Genomic DNA, 6,946 nt, shown 5'->3' with positions numbered 1-6,946 from the left:
GTCACGTCTTCTGCTGCCGTGTATAACGGACCTGAGTGCTTTCCTTTGTGGAGTGTTAGGAACTATTTCCCTGGGTGTAATTCCCAGGGTGGCGTAGTCGGTGTCTCCGGGGGTGGCTCCCCCAAACTCACAGCTTAGCACCACGACATTTGCACACCATTCTTTGTAAACCCTAGAAATGATTGTGCATGAAAATCCCAGTAACTGAGCAGATTGTGAAATACTAAGGTAAGGTAGCCTGGGCTAAATGTAAGTTGATGAAAATAAGGTCTATTTAGCTCAGACTACCTTAAATCTGGCAAGTTATCCGGCTAAGCAAGTAATCCTGCTTTGTGAAACAGACCGCAGGAGATTGTCTTGACCAGGACTACACCCCTAAATGCATTGAAGCAACTGCCATGTGATTGGTTGATTAGATAATTGCATTAATGAGAAATTGAACAGGTGTTCCTAATAATCCTTTAGGTGAGTGTATATCCAAATGCTGAATGATCTGGTGAAGTTTGTCTCCAGTGGCTACCTATACTTATGCACCACTAGTGACGGTACAGCACATCAGAACACTAAGTGAGGACCCAAAGTGACTTGTGGCCAGATTTTCTGGAGAGCAAACTTAAAACTCGTGTCTTATGCTTGTGTCCCCAGCCTGAAATATGAAAACACTTCATTTGTTTTTCGTCACAGTTAAGTTCAAATACATGCTTGATTTATGCAGTCTTCAGAAAGCACCTGGATCACCTTAAATGAAGCATTAAAATGTAAATAATATCGAGATACAGAAATCTTGTCAACTTCTGGAAGGAACATTAATGAAGTAACAACTAAGCTTGGATATCACACTCTGGATGATACCTCAGAGATCTTTCTCTGAACAATACCTTGAACAGCACTTGGGCTGCTCTTATGAGAGCTAAAAGCAGAGATTAATATTACTCTGCTTATCTGCTATTGCGCTAAGACTCAATGGTTGTTTCAAATGGAAAGCAGAAAATCATGTCATCAGCATTTTCTTAAAACACCTTAGAGGCAGGTGACCTCAAGACACACAAAATATTACACATCCCCTTGTAGACTTGAAAAGTGCAAGACTGGGTCAACATACAAATGTGGCAACACAAAGAACAAATCCTATGTTCAGAAGCCAAAAGCATGCAGGCCTTCTCTGCATTGGTACATTTATAAAAGAATTTGAGCTTTTTTTTTTAGTCTGAAGTGTGCATCAAAGTGAAAATAAAGAAATCAAATGAGCTAGAGGCTACATTTTCCTTCAGTCTGAGAGCTGGAGGTGCCATGAAATGAAACAAGCATGGGCACTGACACCCTCAGTACATTTTTTACATAAAGAACCCTCTGGGATGTTATTTACAGATGAGGCTGTCATGCTCTGTTAATGGGTCATTTAAAAGCTATGTAGGAATTGAACATAACATAATACATACAAACACAATAACGAAATTACGGAAAATGGATTTACAGTAGGAAACAGTGATCAGCTTTGATTAAATACTGTTCTGCAACGGCAAGCCTAGGATCTAAACAGGCAACCCAGATTTCAGTGTAAATCAGCCGGTACTAGTTGCCTATGAGAGAGTTGACGGTGAGTTTACGTGATTGCAGCGGGGATCAGCTTTATCTTTTGTTGAAACTCGCGGCGAAGAGGCTTCGTAGTTTCGATGGTAGATTTAATCTTCTCCGCGCGTAGTTTCTCCCGCAGTCTTGGATTGGAGGCTTTACGTTTTCTTCTCCTTTTTCGATGACGTTTTTTTCGATGACTTTTTCTCCTCCTCCTCCTTCCGATTCTCTGGGTGTGAGGTTTTTATGCCCCATGGGTCCCATGAATATTCATGACCCAGGGTCCAACTCATACCCAATGAGAATTGGTACCTGGATCCGAGGGGCCGGTTGCAGGCTCCCCGAATGTCCCCATAGATTTATGGTGGTCTTTGGCCAACTTTTGTGCTGATTTTAATTAAGTAATTTAGCTTTGGATAGGTTCAATTGTGTAATAATCCGTCCCCGGATTCACATTCGGACATAATTTAGGATGACATTGATACCAAACATGATATTCCACCTTAGATCCAAACCTTTGCTAATTTTCATTGATTAATTTATAATTCCTCTTATGAGGTGCATGCTTATTATTGCCATCAATGTACAGAATACATGGCTAGGTGGCATATCTCACAGCTGTGACAAGTTCAGGTATATTTTACTGAAGCTGTACCCCATTGCATACAGTGTGTCATAATTAAGGATGGCTTGGGTAACTTTCTTTACTTCAGTAAAAGAACAGGGTTGATTATACATTGCCAAATTATAAAATGTAGCAAATCGGGCTATTAAAAAGGGGTTCAGTACACAAGTTTTCACATACATTGCATAGTCTCTTTCAGACAAAGGGAGGCAGGAAAAGAGCGCGAATCTCTGATTTACGACTGTAAGGCATAGATAAGCAACCGCATTTCTACCCCTTCCCCCCCCCTTTTGGTGAGGGGTGGGGGCCTTCCTTAGTTCTATTAACTAAATAACTATGTGCTCAAACATTTCTACCTACTTGGTTACACCACTTAAACTCATTCCCCCTATTCTCTGAGAGAGGTGTGAGCACGTGGTTGGATAACCCCAGTGTTTACCTATCTGTGCATATTAATATATATATATATGTATATATATATATGTATATAATTGTCCAAGTGGTGAAGATACAATGGGACATTCATAAGAGGAATAGAAGACAATGGTGACTGACACATACACATCCACCAAGTTTACAGTAATGATGCCAAATAATAGTGAGGATAACACACAATCAAATACACAATAGATGGCATATGATTTTAGCTTTGTCCCACTCCAGAGAGATGCAGGATCTCCCCCCCTTTCCACTATCTGGGTCCTCCGTTTGAGGGCCATAAACATTGGAATGCGGGCTTCGGCTTCCTGGAGAGGGGCCCTGGGTCAAAGAGGTACGGAGGGAGATCTTGGCATGGCCGACTCACTCCCTCAGCGGCCATAAAATACTGGCTGTGGGGCCTGCGTGATCCTACAGCTATTATTACACTAATAATACACCGAGAAGGCTCTCTTCTTATTACTACCATTTCTGCGAGCAACAGTCACAAAAGAAGTGTCCGAACAGTTTCTTTGGAGATGGACGAGGGTTTCCATGGAAGCGACAGGACGTGTTGGGGCCACAGGGATGCAGCAGCAGCAGAGCTACCCATCCAAGCGCATCTAGAGACTTCCACAAGTACAGTGTGAAAGTAGGAGGCCTGGGGGTGGGGGGCAGTCATTTGGCCACATGCCGGCGCAGGCTGGGGTTCTGCTCTGCTGGTTGCAGCTCCGCGCCGAGGAGAATGTGAGGCTGCAGCCCGGAACCTTGCGGCGCTGCATCTGGTGCAGATGTACCGTCTTGAAGTGAGTGCCCTTGCAGCTGTATGGTTTGTGGCACAGCATGCACGGGACAGCACTCGGGTCGACCCCCTGGCCCGGCAGCTCTGGGAACCCCTCCCTGGCACCACCCCTCACCCAGTCTGCCCTGTTTGAGCCACCCTTCCCTTCGCTGGCCCCCTCCACCTCTTGCTGGTAGTCCGAGCTTCATCCTGCTCCAGCTGGAGAATGCTCCTCAGTGCCAGCCCAGGGCTCACCTCATCCCGGCTGGGAGATGCTTGGCTGCTGCCCCCACTGTGGTTGCTGTTGTTGTAAAGGTGGGAATGTGGATGGTGGCATCCCTGGGTGCTAGTCATTCCATTCAGGACCCTGACCCCTTCCTCCTCCTCCTCTTTGTCGTCGAACACATCAGCCACGCTGATGACCTCCTTCTCAATTTTCACTGGCATGCTGGATTTGCGGGGCTTCTTCTTGGGTGTGGGGTCAACAAAATGTTCCTGAATGCCAGTACCAGGCAGCTTGTGGCTGACAAGCCCTGCCTCGGCCACTAGAGGATTGTGGGAGCCAGAGGCCGAGGCCTGCTGCTCCATGAGAGACATGTTGTTAGAGGCCGGAGGGAGTATGGAGCTGGTGGGCAGGGAGACCGGTGAACTGACAAGATCCCCAGGGGACAACAGCGCACAATAGAATGGGGGTATCGGTTGTACTGGCTGGACTGATTTCAAGGATGGGAAGATCAGAGAACTTTGCAGGGGAGACTGCAGCATGGGCTCGAGCGGTGGGGTAGTGAAGCCAAGAGGTGGCCGTCCCGGGCTGGTCAGAGTCAAACTGCTTTTGGTGCTGGAGATGACAGATGTGCCAGAGCCAACGCTGGAGCGGATGAGGTCCTTGTCACGGTTGTTCCTCAGCATGGGCATGTGTAGTCGGGGGTTAGGGTTGGCGCTGTGCCGGTTGAGGCTGCGCAGGGAGCTGAACACCATGTTGCAGCCCTCGATAGTGCAGCGGTGCTTGATCTTCAGGTGCACAGCATTGTAGTGGATCCTCTGGGTGCCCTTGTCATAGAAGGTCTTGCCGCATGCGTTGCAGCACACTCGGCCCTTGCGTGAGATAGAACCCATGCGCCGCATGCGATGCATCTTGGAGGAGAAGGACGAGGTAACGATGCTCTTGGCTTGCTCACTCTTAACAAATGCATGTTGCTCACTCAGTCCAGCCAGCTGCTGCATTGGTGCTTGCTGCTGTTGAGGCTGCTGGGAGGTGGGGGTCGGGGAGATGGTTGTTACGCTAGCAGGCTCAGGCTTAGGCTCGATCGCCACGGTGACACCGGTGCCCCCCAGGCCTGGGCTTTGCCCATAGCGGAACGGTGAGAGAGACACCTCCGACTCACTGCTCTCGTTGGGGTCACTCAGGTTTGGCAGACTGGACTCCCGTGGCCTGTGACCTGGCTGCTCCAGCATGAGCCCATTTGGGGGCAGACCCAGCATGGGGGCAGACACTGGGTTGATGTACTGGAAAGGAAGCAGGAAGGCCAGGCTGTTGGGGATGTTCTCAAAGTGGTGTATAGTGGAGAGACTGCTGTTCTCGAGGTGCGTCAGCAGGCTGGGGCTACGAGAGCGGTTGTTGCTCTCAATGAAAGTCCTGATGTCAGAGTCAGTCTTTGATGAGGGCACTGCGATGGCCTGGCCTTCTTTCTCCTAGATGGACAGATCTCCTCCTCCCGGGACATGATAGTCCAGTGGTCCAGAACCTTGCCTGCAGCATCCTGAAGGCCATATCAAGGGGAACAAAGGACACCACAAGAAGTCATTGATTCTGCATAATTGGCACAGCTGATTAAAGGTAAATAGCTGCCTGCCTGCAATGTCCAGGCCTCCTGGAGCAAAGACCTCGTAGATCTTAACAGAGCGACACCGCACACACCCTCCTTCTCTTAGCTTCCCTTTCAGTCTTCTTCGCCTGTGTCACCATGCAGGAAGTCATTACATTCATGGATAGAGAACAGGAACGTTTTCAATCTTGTCAACCGTAAAAACAACCTAGGGCTTTGGGGCACTGCTATTAGTCAGTCCCTGTGATACACCTCAAAGTCTTGTTTCTCAGCTGATCCATAGAAATGCCTCACAGAAATACAAATACAATGACTCCCACAACAGAGGAGGAAGACTGACCTCTAACCGGTGTGTTATGGTTTTGCAACGGTCCTGTTACACTTCTGTGATAGTTACCTACCTGCATTATGCTACCCTAGCTGAATCTCACCCCCGTATTGGTCCACACTCAAGCCCCAGCCACCTGTGGAAGCATTTCTCAGGTTGCAGAAGCTTTAAGTAATGCCTGGTAATTGCAATACTTACATTCGGCCAGGAGATGGCAGCAAGAAAATAGAACAATAATTTCCCCACGGTTATTATAATTGACAAGGTAAATTTATTGTGTATGTATGTGAGTGTATGTGTGTGTTTTACTGCACTTTGGGGACAATTTTATCAAATGTGATCTATGCAAACCCACACACACAGTGCCCAGTTACAACATGTGCACACGCGCACACACACACACACACACACAGAGCGCCCCCGGTCAGAGCTCACACACATTCACACAGTTCCCTGTTACAGCACACACAAACACACACAGCCTCCGGCTAGAGCTCACACACACAGACACAGTGCCCTGTTACTGCGCACACACATTTTATGCTGCCGTCTGGTGGCCAAAATTGAGTACTACCATTTAAAAACATTAAAAATGATCATTTCTGGTAATTGCAATACTTACATTCGGCCAGGAGATGGCAGCAAGAAAATAGAAAAATAATTTTCCCACGGTTATTATGATAATTCACAAGGTACATTTATTGTGTGTGTGTGTGTGTGTGTGTGTGTTTTACTGCACTTTGGGGACAATTTTATCAAATGTGATCTATGCAAACCCACACACACACACAGTGCCCAGTTACAGCACAGACACACATGGATAAACACAAACACAAAAAGTGCCCAGTCACAGTGCACACACACAGTGCCCAGTTACAACACAAACACACACACACAGCCCCCGGCTAGAGCTCACACACACACACACACACAGCTTACGCACACACAGTGGCCAGTTACAGCACATACACACAGAGTCCCTGGTTACAGCGCACCCACACACACAGTGCTCTGTTACAGCACGTGCACACATACACACACAGTACCCAGTTACAGCGCACACACACACACACACACAGAACGCCCCCGGTCAGAGCTCACGCGCACACAAGCACGCACACACAGTGCCCAGTTTCAGCGCAAACATACACAGTTCGCAGTTACGACTCACACACACACAGTGCCCTGTTACAGCGCAAACATACACAGTTCGCAGTTACGACTCACACACACACAGTGCCCAGTTACAACACAAACACAGACACACAGCCCCCGGCTAGAACTCACACACACATATACACACACACACACACACAGTGCCCAGTTACAGCACACACATACATAGAGCGCGCACACACACACAGTGCCCAGTTACAGCGCGCGCACACACACACACA

At 47.9% G+C, this 6,946-nt stretch overlaps 1 pseudogene; it reads right to left on the bottom strand.

Moving 5' to 3' along the window:
• Positions 1 to 3,237: 3,237 nt before the first annotated feature.
• LOC111858157 (zinc finger protein basonuclin-2 pseudogene) lies at positions 3,238 to 5,167 on the bottom strand (annotated as a pseudogene).
• Positions 5,168 to 6,946: the final 1,779 nt, after the last annotated feature.

This window comes from Paramormyrops kingsleyae, chromosome 2 (genome assembly GCF_048594095.1).
Source record: "Paramormyrops kingsleyae isolate MSU_618 chromosome 2, PKINGS_0.4, whole genome shotgun sequence".
NCBI classification, from domain to species: Eukaryota; Metazoa; Chordata; class Actinopteri; order Osteoglossiformes; family Mormyridae; genus Paramormyrops; species Paramormyrops kingsleyae.
Note: the sequence above shows the minus strand (reverse complement) of the source record. Positions and strands in the feature narration are given on the sequence as shown.